Below are 18,607 nucleotides of genomic sequence, written 5' to 3' on the forward strand. Positions count from 1 at the left end.
GAGAGAGAATGCACAAGCAGGGGAGTAGCAGGCAGATGGAGATGCAGGCTCCCCACTGAACAAGGAGCCTAATGTGGGACTTGATCCCAGGACCCTGGGATTATTACCTGAGCCAAAGACAGACACTTAACCAACTGAGCCATCCAGGCATCCCTAAATTTCCTCATTTCTAAGTACTGCTTTATGTACAGCTCACAAATGCTGATATGTTAAACATTTAGAATAATATGATTCTAATTCTTTCTACTTTAAATACTGAACATTTTTTTATTTTTTAAATTTTTTTCACATTCTGTTTAAAAAACTAAGTAATGAAACAAGTGTTTTTTTTTAATTTACTAACATATATATTACAACCAGTGTTTTTCATTCTTTACAAAATATCAAAGCTCCATCTGCTTTTATTTTTTCTCTATTCTCAATAATTTATTAGCAAGGTTATGAAGTGTATTTTGTGTGTAGGTGGGAGGGCAGAGTCTTATGAAAACAAATTCCCTCAGATTTTTCATTTTTCTGAAAGTATCTTTATTTTGCCTTTATTTTGAAGTTTTATTTATGTATTTGTTTGTGTGTTTTCCTGGCTATAGAATTCTAAGTTTACAAATTTACTTTTTTCTTTAATCATTTTATATATAAATATACATGTAAATATATAAATATACATATATATGTGACACACACACACACACACACACACACATATATATATATAATTTTTAAAATTTTTTTGGCTTCATTGTTTTTTGGTGAGAAATAAATTGTAATTTTTATAACTGTTTCTTTTAATGTAAAGTGTTTTTTTCTTCCTCTGATTTTGTAAAATTTCCTCTCTATCAATGGGCTTTCAGACACTTGACTATGATGTTCTTAGGCTTTTCTTAGTAGTTATTCTGGAGGTTTTGTTGTTGTTGTTCAAAACTGAGCTTCTTAAAGATGTGGATTGTTGTTTTTAATCTAATGTAGACACCTATCATCTATTATGTGTTCAATTAGTTTTTCTTCTCTGTTTTCCCTCTCTCTCTTTGTCCTGGGCTTCATTTATGTTTGACCACATGATTGTGTCCTGCAGATGACTGATGATCCACCGTATGAAATATTCTCTTCCTGTGCTGTATATTAGATCATTTATGTTGACCTTTATTCAAGTTTTCCATTCTTTATTTTTTTGATGCTTAACAGGTTTCCAAGTTCGTTAAGTGAATTTATTTCAAGCATTTTATTTTTAAGTAGCAAAATTCCTATTTATTTCTTTCTTAGAGGGCACATTTTTCTCCTGAAAGTTCTCATTCTCTCATCGTTTATGTCCATCTTCTAGAGTAAATTATTTAAATAGTTAAATGTCTTTTTAATAGTCTCTACTTGGTAATTCCAATAACTTGATCATCTATCTATTGGCCTCTTTTGGCTATATTTTTCTGTATGATGTGTCACATTTTCCCTTCTTTTGCATATACAATGTTATTAAAATTTTCATGTATGGGTGTAAAGGTGCAGTGAAAACTGAAAATAGAGCTTGTTTATGCGTACCTTTACCAAGACTGAGAAATTCCCTCAGATTTTTCGTGTTTATGTGCTTTTTTATTACAGAGGGTGCAGGCCCTTCCTTTCTTTGACAACTAGGTCAAAAATGTTGATTATTCTGAATCCACATGAACTGGAGGCAAGCTGGGGCTATGGCACAAATTTAATTAAAATGAGACAATCTATGGTTGGTTACTCCAACCTCCAACTTCCTAGGGTACTACAAGTAAGGACCTAATCTCTTTAAATTTGTCAGTTTTTGAAGTGAGGTGGTTTAAGCCCTTATTTTTAAGTTTGGTTCAGCTTTATATTAAACTGAGTCTAGAACCACATTAAGACTATTCTAAATTCTCAATCCTTTCTAAACCTTCTCCCACTACTGCCTTCTAAGCATATTTTCTGTGTGTGGTGGTGTGAGGGATGCATTATCAAGCCCATTGATTTATTTTTGCCTGTTGAACTCTACCAGATTCCAATCCATTCCTCCAGCATCTCCTTAAAGTCTCAGCCCCTTTTATAACTTATCTGTCAAAGGCTCTTCATCTATGGCAGCACTTGTCTTCTGCCTGTCCATCTCCAAAGAAGAGATTTGCCCTTAGAGAATCTAAGATGGCTCTCTGCTTGCCTGTGAGAGGCTTTGAAATCCAGCTCATAAATCACTTATAGAATGGTCACATTAAAAAGTGTGAATCTATTTATACACACACACACACACACACACACAGGCATTAGAATGAAGGTCTTTAACATCTGTATGCATTCTATCCAGAAGCAGGAGTTTCCTCTATTACTTTACTATATGTACTATAGTTAGGGAATAAATTTCTCCAAGAAAGATAATCATAGGAACACATTTCATATGAGGTAAAACAAAACCAAACCAAAACAAAACAAACAAAAAACAACAAACCAACCCTGAAATATATTAAAACCCTTGTTAGTGGTTGTCTTCCCCTAAAAATTTAGAGCTCTTTTCTATTACACTGAGACACATGTAGTTAAGAAGATCAGAACCAATGAAAAGTTATAGTTTTTTTGTGAACTTAAAATTAAGAATTAGGTGGGAACTGAATGTTTGGTGGTCAATGTGGCATCAGACATAGATATGTATCATTGAGACTGTATACAGATTTTTATCACTCAGGTAAACCCAGGAAACTGTATCTCATTTCCAGTGTAGTACCAAGCTGAAATGAATGTCCTTGTATAAAGGCAGACTCGTAAGAGATTTCTGAGGATGTAAAGAATCTGATCATCTTCCGAAGATTCTAAAAAGGGAATCCTGAGATGTAAGGTCTGAATTATTATCACTTGCTTATTGAAGGTACTCAATATGGGGATCTAACACAAAAAGCCACCCTTTCCTGATAAAATACCGTGAAGTTTTCGAGATGCATATATGAAACGTCTATGCAATTATGTTTCCATACTCTGACACATTAGTCTCTTAGAAACAAAACAAACAAAAAAACCCAGAAACACAAAACCAAAACTTTGCTAATGATAAGTTGCTGAAATAATAAAATTAAAACCATGAGTAAACACACCACCAAGTGACACAGAAAAAAAAAATAACTTATGAAATTAAATAGAAGGCACTGTGTGACCAATATCTTTTAAGTAGGATTTTCTATATTAAAAACAGAGTTTTAAAAAATATTGCCCTGAAGTAGTAAGTGAAGCTGACAAGTGAGAAGGACATTTTCGATCAGGTATTTTGATTGAATCTTTTCTATTTGTTTTGAAGGTATTATTTTAATGTTTGGGTGTTATGGAGAAGGAAATGTGGCCATAGATAATAGATTAAATTTCATGTAAAAGCAACAAAATTGGTGTTTGTGCTTACGGTGTGTGTTTGTGTGTGTGTGTGTGTGTGTGTGTGTGTATTCAAGAATGTCTTCAAAATGTGTGTGGACTGATTTCTCACACATCATTCATATATTCATTCACGTAAACCCAGGAAACTGTATCTCATTTCCAATGTAGTACCAAGCTGAAATGAATGTCCTTGTATAAAGGCAGACTCATAAGAGATTTCTGAGGAAGTAAAGAATCTGATCATCTTCCAAAGATTCTAAAAAGGGAATCCTGAGATGAAGTACAACAACAGAGTACATGTAGTGAGTGTGGACCAGGGATGCTAAAACCCCACAGTGCACGGATAGACCTTCACAATCAAGAACTATTCCATCCAAATCGCAAGTAATGACCCCACCGAGAAATATGATCACGTGCTGATATGTCATCACCCTTTTATTAAGGCATGTTAACTACTTAGATCTATAAATATGTCTCTGGTTTCACAGACATCCAGAAAAATGCTCCTTTCCTAATAAGATTACCATATTTAATAGACAGTTGTGTCATTAGTAATCACATACAACCATTCCAAAGTCAGCAGCCTACATTTTGTATTCTAAAAAGCTGTTTTTAAATGGATTTATGGGTTTTTTTTCAAGAAATAGCAAGAAGAGAAACCAGTAGAATATATTGATTAACTACAAGTATTATAATTTTGACTGAAAGCAGCCCTTTCTGGTCACTTTGGTCTGCTAGTCTCCGGCTCACATTGCCTGAATTTTCTATTTCAAACAGACCAATAACTTTATTGTATTGTCTTGCTATTTCATTGTTTAATGAGTCTAAGTCTTGTCTTTGCAACAAGAAGATAACATCCTTGAGAGATTAAAAACATAGGCTATGCAACTTTATTTTTAAAAGACTATTTATTTATTTATTGAGAGAGAGAGAGAGAGAGAGAGAAAACAGGAGGGGGGAGGGGCAAAGGCAGACCGAGAAATAGACTCCCTGCTGAGCAAGGAGCCCAAGGCCAAAGATAAAAATTAAAAATATTTGAAAGTGATAGAAAACAGTTTTCAAAAATATCAGTTATTATTATTCAAAATATCTGACATTATGTTTATTCCAATTAAATACCTAAGCTTATCTTTCAGATTTTTCAAATTAAATATGACATCCAGTTATTAGGTATCCTACGCATGTATTTTTTATATTAAAATGTATTTTTTCTATCCTGATGCATGCACACAACTACGAAGTGAGAGTAGCTGTCCTTTTAAGAATGAAGAGATTTGAGTATTCCAAACTCATCAAATGGGGCAGAATAGGTGCTGTACCTTATATACCAGTTAACCTCAATAAAGCTGTTAAAAAGAAATGAAAGAACTGAGGCCTGGAAAAGGTAGGTAACTTGTCAAATTGTAAACACTTAATAAGCAGCTCAGCCATGTATGTCTGATTCTAAAGCATACATTTTGTGTAGGAAGTACCACAAGTCTCTGTGAATATTTAATAAGAATTTTCAGTAAGAATAACGTAATATTGTCTACTCTTGACTACATTAAACTATTTAAGTGTCTTTTTCTGCCACATTCATTCTTGTATACATTCACATTTCTAAATCTTGATGCCTAAACACCAAAGTGTTTCATTAGACACTGCTACAATCACATCTGTTGAAAGTTTGAGGAATTCTTCAAAAAATCTTCACCAAGACAATGTTTAAAAGAGGGACCTATCTGGGATTCATTTAGTGCCCTTGAACGATATTTTTAATTTTTCAAACCTTGCCATGAATACTTTTTTTTTTGAATTTGAAATCATGCAGACTTCCATTTATTTTCTCTCAGGCAATGTTTCTACTTTGTCTCACAAACACATATCGGGTTGTTGCTTTGGCTAGAATTAAACAAACACAGGTGCTAAAATTATCAGTTTCTCATATTTTTTTCTACCTACTTGTGCTACACAAAGTCATTAAGTTTCTGTAAAAGACACATTTTCCCAATTCATTACACCTAAAGAAACCACCAGGCAGCATGTGCTGCCATACGTGAGCCGTTGCAGACTTCCCATATGTATTTTGTGAGCAGGTGTTCCATTTGCAGTTTGCCAGAAACAAACTGTTTTTCAGGTACATTGAGGATATCATCTTTGTACAAAAAGGAATAGTAATAACTGCTCCTAGTAGAGTCTTTCTCAATAGGAGAGCAATATGGAGTTGTTGGATAAAGGATTGAATTGAACACGTTTAACAGCATAAGTGCACCCATCCAGTCGTGTTCCATGCTAATTACTCAGCCCAGACTGGATGGAGATAAAAATGCCTTACAGAGCCAGAAGACAGAGCTTCACATTGTTAAAGTACCTTTTATGTAAAATATGGTGCTTTTCCATATCCTTATGAATTAAGTGCTAGTATATCTACTTAAGAAATGGCAAAACTCGGAGTCAAATGTTATGCAACTTTCTCAAAGTCACACAGTTCATAAGGATTTTACCAGAATTCACATCCATGTCATTGTGATTATAGAGCCTAATTTCAAGGCATTGGTTTTTGCTTTGGCTTGTACTCTCTTGCCTTGTACTTGGAAGCTGTGCTTCCAGGAATTGGATATTTTGTATGAAGCCCTAACAGTGAATGAGACTATGTAATTCGGTGGAGAGACCAGTGAAAATGACCAATAGTCTTTTACTTTTCCAATTTTTTGGATTATAGCCTGAATCGCCACTGAGGTACTGCGTGTATATGCATTTTATCTTTCCTTTTTGCTGACTAGGTGGCTACGACTGGGCTTAGATTCACAGCTCCTATGTTAGCATAAAGCCTAATGGCAATTTGTATTTGTTTGTTGCTCTGAATTTATACATGTTTCCATCAGTAATTCTTATATCTTGCAGAAAATCTCAAAATACAAGACTTACCATCTCACTGGGCTGGCCTCATTGGAAGGAGAAACCAGAGGCCAGCAAAATGCAGAAGAACACTAATAACATCACAGCTGCCCATGACTAGTGACCACACAATGGACAACGGATTCTGCTAAAACTTATGCATACACATGCCTCCAACCACCTTCTTAATTTTGTGTTTGTACCTCGCTGACACGTCTTAAGCTTTATCCAGAACCACAGAAGCAAATATCTCCCCTTATCTCTCCCTTGTTCCAGAGAGAACACATAATAGGGTTTAATATCATGGTGTTGAATGAAGACAATGTATGAATCATTTACACTATTAAACTACTTCTGCAATATGTTTACTTTTAATATTACAATATTACAATATTACAAATATTTCCATAGGCATCTCAAAAGTCATAAACTAAAAAACAAGAACCTCATCATCTTTGTTGTTTCCCAAAGATGCTCCATCTTTAAGTTATTCTTTTTTTTTTTTTTTTTAACATATAATGTAATATTTGCTTCAGGGCCGCAGGTCTGTGAATCATCAGTTCTTTAAGTTATTCTTTTTTTTTAATTTTATTTTTAATAAATATATAATATATTTTTTCCCCAAGGGTACAGGTCTGTGAATCGCCAGGTTTACACACTTCACGGCACTCACCATAGCACATACCCTCCCCAATGTCCATAACCCCACCCCCCCTCTCCCAACCCCCCTCCCCCCAGCAACCCTCAGTTTGTTTTGTGAGATTAAGAGTCACTTATGTTTTATCTCCCTCCCAATCCCATCTTGCTTCATTTACTCTTCTCCTAGCCCTTAACCCCCCCATGTTGCATCTCCTCTCCCTCATATCAGGGAGATCATATGATAGTTGTCTTTCTCCGATTGACTCATTTCGCTAAGCATGATACCCTCTAGTTCCATCCATGTCGTCGCAAATGGCAAGATTTCATTTCTTTTGATGGCTGCATAGTATTCCATTGTGTATATATACCACATCTTCTTTATCCATTCGTCTGTTGATGGACATCTAGGTTCTTTCCATAGTTTGGCTATTGTAGACATTGCTGCTATAAACATTCGGGTGAACGTGCCCCTTCGGATCACTACGTTTGTATCTTTAGGGTAAATACCCAGCAGTACAATTGCTGGGTCATAGGGTAGCTCTATTTTCAACATTTTGAGGAACCTCCATGCTGTTTTCCAGAGTGGTTGCACCAGCTTGCATTCCCACCAACAGTGTAGGAGGGTTCCCCTTTCTCCGCATCCTCGCCAGCATCTGTCATTTCCTGACTTGTTAATTTTAGCCATTCTGACTGGTGTGAGGTGGTATCTCATTGTGGTTTTGATTTGTATTTCCCTGATGCTGAGTGATATGGAGCACTTTTTCATTGGCCATCTGGATGTATTCTTTGCAGAAATGTCTGTTCATGTCTTCTGCCCATTTCTTGATTGGATTATTTGTTCTTTGGGTGTTGAGTTTGCTAAGTTCTTTATAGATTCTGGACACTAGCCCTTTATCTGATATGTCGTTTGCAAATATCTTCTCCCATTCTGTCAGTTGTCTTTTGGTTTTATTAACTGTTTCCTTTGCTGTGCAAAAGCTTTTGATCTTGATAAAATCCCAATAGTTCATTTTTGCCCTTGCTTCCCTTGCCTTTGGCGATGTTCCTAGGAAGATGTTGCTGCAGCTGAGGTCGAAGAGGTTGCTGCCTGTGTTCTCCTCAAGGATTTTGATGGATTCCTTTCTCACATTGAGGTCTTTCATCCATTTTGAGTCTATTTTCGTGTGTGGTGTAAGGAAATGATCCAATTTCATTTTTCTTCATGTGGCTATCCAATTTTCCCAACACCATTTATTGAAGAAGCTGTCTTTTTTCCATTGGACATTGTTTCCTGCTTTGTCGAAGATGAGTTGACCATAGAGTTGAGGGTCTATTTCTGGGCTCTCTATTCTGTTCCATTGATCTATGTGTCTGTTTTTGTGCCAGTACCATGCTGTCTTGATGATGACAGCTTTGTAATAGAGCTTGAAGTCTGGAATTGTGATGCCACCAACTTTGGCTTTCTTTTTCAATATTCCTTTGGCTATTCGCGGTCTTTTCTGGTTCCATATAAATTTTAGGATTATTTGTTCCATTTCTTTGAAAAAAATGGATGGTACTTTGATAGGAATTACATTAAATGGGTAGATTGCTTTAGTAGCATAGACATTTTCACAATATTTATTCTTCCAATCCAGGAGCATGGGACATTTTTCCATTTCTTTGTGTCTTCCTCAATTTCTTTCATGAGTACTTTATAGTTTTTTGTGTATAGATTCTTAGTCTCTTTAGTTAGGTTTATTCCTAGGTATCTTATAGTTTTGGGTGCAATTGTAAATGGGATTGACTCCTTAATTTCTCTTTCTTCTGTCTTGTTGTTGGTGTAGAGAAATGCGACTGATTTCTGTGCATTGATTTTATATCCTGACACTTTACTGAATTCCTGTACAAGTTCTAGCAGTTTTGGAGTGGAATCTTTTGGGTTTTCCACATATAGTATCATATCATCTGCGAAGAGTGATAGTTTGACTTCTTCTTTGCCGATTGGGATGCCTTTAATTTCTTTTTGTTGTCTGATTGCTGAGGCTAGGACTTCTAGTACTATGTTAAATAGCAGTGGTGATAACGGACATCCCTGCTGTGTTCCTGACCTTAGTAGAAAAGCTTTCAGTTTTTCTCCATTGAGAATGATATTTGTGATGGGTTTTTCATAGATGGCTTTGATAATATTGAGGTATGTGCCCTCTATCCCTACACTTTGAAGAGTTTTGATCAGGAAGGGATGCTGTACTTTGTCAAATGCTTTTTCAGCATCTATTGAGAGTATCATATGGTTCTTGTTCTTTCTTTTATTAATGTGTTGTATCACATTGATTGCGGATGTTGAACCAACCTTGCAGCCCTGGAATAAATCCCACTTGGTCGTGGTGAATAATCCTTTAAATGTACTGTTGAATCCTATTGGCTAGTATTTTGGTGAGAATTTTTGCATCTGTGTTCATCAAGGATATTGGTCTGTAGTTCTCTTTTTTGATGGGATCCTTGTCTGGTTTTGGGATCAAGGTGATGCTGGCCTCATAAAATGAGTTTGGAAGTTTTCCTTCTATTTCTATTTTTTGGAACAGTTTGAGGAGAATAGGAATTAGTTCTTCTTTAAATGTTTGGTAGAATTCCCCCGGGAAGCCATCTGGCCCTGGGCTTTTGTTTGTTTGGAGATTTTTGATGACTGTTTCAATCTCCTTACTGGTTATGGGTCTGTTCAGGCTTTCTATTTCTTCCAGGTTCAGTTGTGGTAGTTTATATGTCTCTAGGAATGCATCCATTTCTTCCAGATTGTCAAATTTGTTGGCATAGAGTTGCTCATAATATGTTCTTATGATTGTTTGTATTTCTTTGGTGTTAGTTGTGATCTCTCCTCTTTCATTCATGATTTTATTGATTTGGGTCCTTTCTCTTTTCTTTTTGATAAGTCTGGACAGGGGTTTATCAATCTTATTAATTCTTTCAAAGAACCAGCTCCTAGTTTCGTTGATTTGTTCTATTGTTTTTTTGGTTTCTATTTCATTGATTTCTGCTGGGATCTTTATGATTTCTCTTCTCCTGCTGGGTTTAGGGTTTCTTTCTTGTTCTTTCTCCAGCTCCTTTAGGTGTAGGTTGTGTACCTGAGACCTTTCTTGCTTCTTGAGAAAGGCTTGTACCGCTATATATTTTCCTCTCAGGACTGCCTTTGTTGTGTCCCACAGATTTTGAACTGTTGTATTTTCATTATCATTTGTTTCCATGAATTTTTTCAATTTTTCTTTAATTTCCTGGTTGACCCATTCATTCTTTAGAAGGATGCTGTTTAGTCTCCATGTATTTGGGTTCTTTCCAAATTTCCTCTTGTGATTGAGTTCTAGCTTCACAGCATTGTGGTCTGAAAATATGCAGGGAATGATCCCAATCTTTTGATACCAGTTGAGACCTGATTTAGGACCGAGGATGTGATCTATTCTGGAGGATGTTCCATGTGCACTAGAGAAGAATGTGTATTCTGTTGCTTTGGGATGAAATGTTCTGAATATATCTGTGATATCCATCTGGTCCAGTGGGTCATTTAAGACCTTTATTTCCTTCTTGATCTTTTGCTTGGATGATCTGTCCATTTCAGTGAGGGGAGTGTTAAAGTCCCCTACTATTATTGTATTATTGTTGATGTGTTTCTTTGATTTTGTTATTAATTGGTTTATATAGTTGGCTGCTCCCACATTAGGGGCATAGATATTTACAATTGTTAGATCTTCTTGTTGGACAGATCCTTTGAGTATGATATAGTGTCCTTCCTCATCTCTTATTATAGTCTTTGGCTTAAAATCTAATTGATCTGATATAAGGATTGCCACTCCTGCTTTCTTCTGATGTCCATTAGCATGGTAAATTATTTTCCACCCCCTCACTTTAAATCTGAAGGTGTCTTCGGGTTTCAAATGAGTTTCTTGTAGGCAACATATAGATGGGTTTTGTTTTTTTTTATCCATTCTGATACCCTGTGTCTTTTGATTGGGGCATTTAGCCCATTAACATTCATGGTAAGTATTGAGAGATATGAATTTAGTGCCATTGTATTGCCTGTAAGGTGACTGTTATTGTATATTGTTTCTGTTTCTTTCTGATCTACTACTTTTAGGCTCTCTCTTTGCTCAGAGGACCCCTTTCAATATTTCCTGTAGAGCTGGCTTGGTGTTTGCAAATTTTTTCAGTTTTTGTTAGTCCTGGAAGCTTTTAATCTCTCCTTCTATTTTCAATGATAGCCTAGCTGGATATAGTATTCTTGGCTGCATGTTTTTCTCACTTAGTACTCTGAATATATCATGCCAGCTCTTTCTGGCCTGCCAGGTCTCTGTGGATAAGTCTGGTACCAATCTAATATTTCTACCATTGTATGTTACAGACTTCTTTTCCCGGGCTGCTTTCAGGATTTTCTCTTTGTCACTAAGACTTGTAAATTTGACTATTAGGTGATGGGGTGTGGACCTATTCTTATTGATTTTGAGTGGGGTTCTCTGAACCTCCTGGATTTTGATGCTTGTTCCCTTTGCCATATTGGGGAAATTCTCTCCAATAATTCTCTCCAATATACCTTCTGCTCCCCTCTCTCTTTCTTCTTCTTCTGGAATCCCAATTATTCTAATGTTGTTTCGTCTTATGGTGTCACTTATCTCTCGAATTCTGCCCTCGTGATCCAGTAGCTGTTTGTCCCTCTTTTGCTCAGCTTCTTTATTCTCTGTCATTTGGTCTTCTATATCGCTAATTCTTTCTTCTGCCTCATTTATCCTAGCAGTGAGAGCCTCCATTTTTGATTGCACCTCATTAATAGCTTTTTTTATTTCAACTTGATTAGATTTTAGTTCTTTTATTTCTCCAGAAAGGGCTTTATATCTCCCAAGAGGGTTTCTCTAATATCTTCCATGCCTTTTTCGAGCCTGGCTAGAACCTTGAGAATCGTCATTCTGAACTCTAGATCTGACATATTACCAATGTCTGTATTGATTAGGTCCCTAGCCTTTGGTACTGCCTCTTGTTCTTTTTTTTGTGGTGAATTTTTCCGCCTTGTCATTTTGTCCAGATAAGAGTATATGAAGGAACAAGTAAAATACTAAAAGGGTGGCAACAACCCCAGGAAAATATGCTTTAGCCAAGTCAGAAGAGATCCCAAATCGTGAGGGGTGGGGAAGGGTATAAAAAGAGGTTCTGAAAGAAAAAAAAAAAAAAAGAAAGAAAAAAACAAATAAAAAAAGAAAACCAATAATGAAAAAATATAAAAAGGAAAAAAATATATATATATTAGATAAACTAGTTAAAAAACGTTAAAAAAGAAAAGGGTAAAAGTTAAAAAAATTTAGCAGAAGAAGAGAAAAAAATTGAAAAAGAAAAAAAAATTAAATTAACTGCAAGGCTAAAGAATCATGGGGAGAAAGCCATGAGTTCTGAGCTTCGCTTTCTCCTCCTCCTCTGTAATTTCGCTGCTCTCCTTGGTATTGAAACTGCACTCCTTGATAGGTGAACTTGGTCCTGGCTGGGTTTCTTGTTGATCTTCTGGGGGAGGGGCCTGTTGTAGTGATTCTCAAGTGTCTTTGCCCCAGGCGGAGTTGCACCGCCCTTACCAGGGGCCGGGCTGAGTAATCCGCTCGGGTTCGCTTTCGGGAGCTTTTGTTCCCTGAGCGCTTTCCATAGAATTCCGGAGGACGGGAATGAAGATGGCGGCCTCCCAGTCTCCAGCCTGGAGGAGCCAAGAGCCCGGGGCCCCACTCCTCAGTGCGCCTCAGAGAACAGCGCCCAATTACTCCCGTCACCCTGGCCTCCGGCCGCGCTCCGAGCTGACCGAGCCTGCGACCGGTTCAAGATAACCCTGAGCTGAGAGTCACTCCTCGGCTCTGTCTCTGTAGCCGGCTTCCCCGTTCTAATACCTGAAAGCTCTGCAACATTCAGACACCCCCGATCCTTCTGTGACCCTGCGGGACCTGAGGCCACACTGACCCCTCATGGGCTTCACCCCGGTTAAGCCTCTGGAGCGATGTCCCTCAGTGGAACAGACTTTTAAAAGTCCTGATTTTGTTCTCCATTGCTCCGCTGCTTGCCGGGACCCGGCCCCTCCCCCCGCAGTCTATCTTCCCGTCGCTTTGGATTCACATCTCCGCCAGTCCTACCTTTCAGAAAGTGGTTGATTTTCTGTTTCTAGAATTGCTGTTCTTCTTCTCTTCGATCTCCCATTGGATTTTTAGGTGTTTGCAATCTTTAGATAAGCTATCTAGCTGATCTCCCGCCACCTGAAGTAGTCTCAGCTGCTACTTCTCCACCATCTTGACTCCTCCAGCGCCTCTTTAAGTTATTCTTATCCATCAACTCTTCCGCCTCCAAAGACATACTTCAGGTTTGTAATTTGCCACAGTTTCTTATTAATGAAGTAGACTATATTTAATATTGATTTAACATTTCCACCATTTCTAGTAATCTATCCTTATAATGATACTGCTATTATGTTTCAATAATTTTTATTATTTCTGGAATAAATTCAAACTTTTATTTTGTATTTATGGCCATTCATGATTTGACTCTTGGAAATATTTCAATGCTTAAATCTTGCCACATCTTCCTACCTTTCATTCATATTAAAATACTTAAATATGCTCAAATAAGCCATGTTCTATAGGATTCCTTCATATCTGATCATGTAGCTTTCCCTTTTTCTGGTTAGTCTCTTTTCCAAAACCTCGTCTGCATGAGTAACTCCTAAACAGTACTCAAGAGTCATTATATGAACCATCTCCTCTGGGATATTTTTCTATCCAGACAAGTCTAGATTACATTTCTTTATTCTTACAACCTTAAATTCTTATGTACAACCTCTGCCTTATTATTTACTATGAGCTGTTGCAAAAAATTCTGTTTACTTGTCTATAAGCCCCTCATTATTATGCAATCCCAGAAGTCTACTTTCCTAAAATTTATAAGGTAGTTTATGTTCTAAACATATATTAGTATGTTAATAATTGAATAAAATAACACTGATGATGATAATATCTGAAAACCAATAAATGTGTAATATGTAAGCAATTTAAATAGGCATTACTTAGCTAAGATTGTTAAGATGAACAAAACATAGAATATGGAATACATTTTAATTTTTATAGACATGCTCTATTGCTCAAAAGAGAGATGTGAATGAGGACAGTATCAACATAGGTTTATGTTTACAATCACAGTGAATGCATGCAGAACTTAAAGGAGAATATATTGTGTTTTGATTTGCTTGCCGAAAAAGTTTTACCGAGTTATGGCAAGAGATTTCTTTAGACTGGTATATCTGTATGGAATTAGAAAGACAGGCAGGGGGACGCCTGGGTGGCTCAGTGGGTTAAAGCCTCTGCCTTCGGCTCAGGTCATGATCCCAGGATTCTGGGATAGAGCCCTGCATCAGGCTCTCTGCTAGGCAGGGAGCCTGCTTCCTCCTCTCTCTCTCTCTCTCTCTCTCTCTGTCTGCCTCTCTGCCTACTTGTGATCTCTATCTGTCAAATAAAATAAATAAAATCTTAAAAAAAAAAAAAGAGTGCAGTGTCAGGTACTGGTCTTGGAAATGTGGTTTTTTTTTTTTTTAAACACTTATCATATTGGTTGACTGTCAGCACTTGTATATATTCTTAAGGATGTGCAGACTAGGCTGAATCAATGTGTATATTCAAGAGGTCCGTATAAAATTAAGGACTAATGATTACTAGAGAATATATTATCTTATTTAGTAATAGTTTTAAGATCTAAATTTTAGTTAGCTTAAGTGTAACTCAAAAATCCTAATAAAATGTAATTATAAATGCTAATTATGGCACAGCTGTTTCAATTATAAGTGCTATAAAAATGAAATAAGATCACTTAGTACACCAAAAGAGATAAAAATGGTTTTAACCAAAGGTATAACATGAAAATTACATGATTTTTTTTTTTTTTAGATTTTATTTATTTATTTATTCGAGAGAGAGAAAAAGCAAGTGGGGGAAGGAGTAGAGGGAGAGGAATCAACATACTCCAGGCTGAGCTCTGCGTCTGATGTGGGACTCGGTCTCGGGATCCTGAGACCATGATCTGAGCCCAAATCAAGAGTCAGATGCTTAACTGACTGAATCACCCAAGTGTCCCAAAGATTCTTTTTAATATCACTCTAAACACTGATGAGCTAAAATTAGGCTTTGAAATATATTATTATCCTTCAAAATCAATCAGAATCTAGTGTAATCAATAAAGAAAAACAGTAATGACAGAGTTTGAATAAAAATTTCTTTTTTCACTTTCCTTTGTTTAAAATATATACGTATGCAAAGTATAAGATGCAATTTGGTGATGTCATTTTTTTGTGGTAAAACAGAAAGAAATTTACTTTGATTCATTTCAAATATTTGTGCTGTCAGTATTAGCCACCATGATGGAATTTGGACATTAGCAGTCTACATTTCCAAGAACAGAGCTGATAGAATCCATCAAATAAGCCAGAGCCCATTCATTTGTGGTATACACCAAACTTTGTTAACAATGAATAGAGCTTTAAAATATATTCAGACATTTGAATTATCTCTCATAAGCTCCCAATAATTTATTGGCTTAAGTGACATCTGATAAATACTTATTCACTGAAAAATATTACTCTCCTTGGCATAAATACTTCTACATCTAATATTTTGACTGGCTTTCAGCTATTATGCATGAATATCAATTTTCATATCTGGTAATAATTATATGGCTATTTTTTAATAAAAAATAAATAGTCGATTTCAGTCTCCCAACTCTGCCCATATAGTAATATGCAGATGCACACACACACACACACACACACACACATGCACAGCATATGTATGCCACAAAAATACAAAGTTGAGGATTAACAGATTACATTGCTTCTCACTTTCATTTACATCAGTAAGTAGAAAGGTATGTGATATAAGATACTTAGAGTTTTTAGAGGATAGTTTGAGACTGAATTGTTATAGTATTCCCAAATAAGAAACATATAAGTATCATCTTTAACAAGATGAAATTTTGCCCGTAGCTAAAAGCATAAGAAATTAGGCAGGTATCTAAAACAATCTTGAGTAACAAATATATCTGAAAGTAGATTTAAAGAAAAATGTCATCTTAAGATGTTTGGAAGAACATTTGTAATTAATTATAAAGCTTACAAATTGGCTACAGAAAATGATAAGCTAAGAGATGACTATATTTATGTTTGTATGTTAGCTTGCATAATATGCCTTGGAGATTTTTATTGTTATTGATAAAGAATATAAAGAATTTGGTTTTCATAAAATGTTTTTTAAAGTGAATTTGGAATTGTTGTCCTTGTATTTTGAAAAGTGGACATGTAAATATGTGAAATACATTTTTATCTATTCAAATTGAGCAAAACCACGTTAACAAGACACATTAATCTTGAACCCCAAAGAAATCTGAAACACTACACCCAGACAGGACTATATAAATAGAGTTTGATATTGGTAAAATAATCATGATAATTACGTTAATAATAAGCCTTATTATTGGGACCCCCGGGTGGCTCAGTCAGTTAAGTGTCTACCTTCAGTTCAGGTCATGATCCAGGGGTCCTGGGATGGAGCCCCGCATCGGGCTCCCTGCTCAGCAGGGAGTCTGCTTCTCTCTCCGCCCCTCCCCCGATCATGCTCTCTCTCACTCTCCCTCATAAATAAATAAAATCTTAAAATAATTATAATAATAATGATAATAATAAACCTTATTATTGACATAAATAGCCATTCTGGCAAATGTGTATAACATTATTTTGCAAGTATGTATTTTGTTTATGTATAGGTCTTATATATCTATTGCTCATAAAGAAATTCACTAATATATTTATAAATCTAAAATATCTACTAGAAATATAGACAAAGATATAGATATATACATACATAAATATTTTACTAAGAGGGAAACATGCATATTGGACTGACTGACATAAAATTCCTACAATGCTCTACTTGCTACTAGTGATGCTGGCCAGGACATATCAGACAGACAACAGAGGAGACCCTAATCCCCTCTTTGCTTTCCCTAAGAATGTTACCCCATGATATCATCACCACTGTTACTGTTCTTAAATAAAACATGGCATTTTTGGCCAAGAGATCTTCTAGGCTAATGTCATCATTTGCCATATTTCTGTGTGTAAGTTTTTTTTTTTTTTTTTTTTTGCTATTTGAGGTCTTTTGTGGTTCCATATGAATTTTAGTATTGTTTATTCCACTTTTAAAAATGTCACTGGAATTTTAGTAGGGATTGTATTGAATCTGTAAATTGCTTTGAGTAATATGGATATTTTAGTAGTATGATTTTTTCTGATTCATGAACGCAGAAAGTTTTTCTATTTGTGTCTTCCTGAATTTCTTTTATCATTGATTCGTAGGTTTTAGTTTATAAGACTGTCACCACCTTAATTGATTTTATTTGTTGCTATTGTAAATGAGATTCTTTTCATTTCTTTTTGGATAGTTCATTGTTAGTATATAGAAACAATGATTTTTGCATTTGACAAGAAGAAGTATTATCTATCTGTTTGTAGATGACATCATACTATCTGTAGAAAATTCTAAAAACACCTCAAAAAGAGTGTTAGAACCAATAAATCACTTCAGTAATTTAGTAAAATCACTAACACAATACAGAAAGATATTGAGACTAAGGAAAAAACAAGAGTCACAAAGCTACCTGTAGATTAGGACTTGATTCCATAATACACTGACGGTGGGTACATCCCCCCAAAGAAAGTTTCTATTAAACCTGACAAAAATACATTTTGTCATTTGTTTAGATTCCAGTTCTCTTACAAAGAAAATTATAATAGAATAACATAAGGGACAATAGATTAATAAGTTAAGTAGAAGAAGAAAAAAATTTCGGAAAGCTTATTAGAAATGAAAAAATCTAATAAAATATGAAAGAAGAAAATAACAAAATAAAATTAAGTAGTGGTGAAGGCTAATACAGTAGCACTGATTAGATATGTTTCATGGGGAAAAATTATATTGACATTTATGTGACTTTTTTTTTAAAGATTTTTTATTTATTTGACAGAGATCATAAGTAGGCAGAGAGACAGGCAGAGAGAGGAGGAAGCAGGCTCCCTGCTGAGCAGAGAGCCCGATGTGGGGCTCAATCCCAGGACCCTGGGATCATGTCCTGAGCCGAAGACAGAAGCTTTAACCCACTGAGCCACCCAGCTGCCCCTCATTTATGTGACTTTTTAAAATACTTTTTAACCTAAATTAATTTTTTTGGAAAAGAGGCTGCTTGCTTAATTCTGGGGAAAGTATTGGTTTCAAGGAACATAATATTTTGCAATGTTTTACCATAATACTGATGATCTCACATATTTTCAAGTTCACAAAAGAGAAGCCAAAATATTTCAGATTGCTTACCATTTATTTAGCTTCCTTTATTATAAAATTTAAAATATTTAAAAAAAATTTAAATTAAAGAATTTGTAATTATTGTCTTAAGAAAACTAATTCTAATACATGAAACATGGTAATTTTATAAGCAAGCTGAGTTAGGCATAATACAACTTTAATGATCATTAGCAAACCTAGCCAACTGAATAATGAATAATTAAAGTGTGTACTCCTAAATAGCTTTTAGATCCATAATGATAACAAAAATAAAACAAATATACTTAATTGACCCCAACATTTAATTTATCCTTAGATATTCATATTCCAGCTGAATTTTTTTTAATTTTCATATCTCCAAAATTTCTGTGGATTGTAACATTTTGCTATGATGGTATATTGGAGCATAA

This window comes from Lontra canadensis, unplaced genomic scaffold (genome assembly GCF_010015895.1).
Source record: "Lontra canadensis isolate GAN:19392208 unplaced genomic scaffold, GSC_riverotter_1.0 scaffold46, whole genome shotgun sequence".
NCBI classification, from domain to species: Eukaryota; Metazoa; Chordata; class Mammalia; order Carnivora; family Mustelidae; genus Lontra; species Lontra canadensis.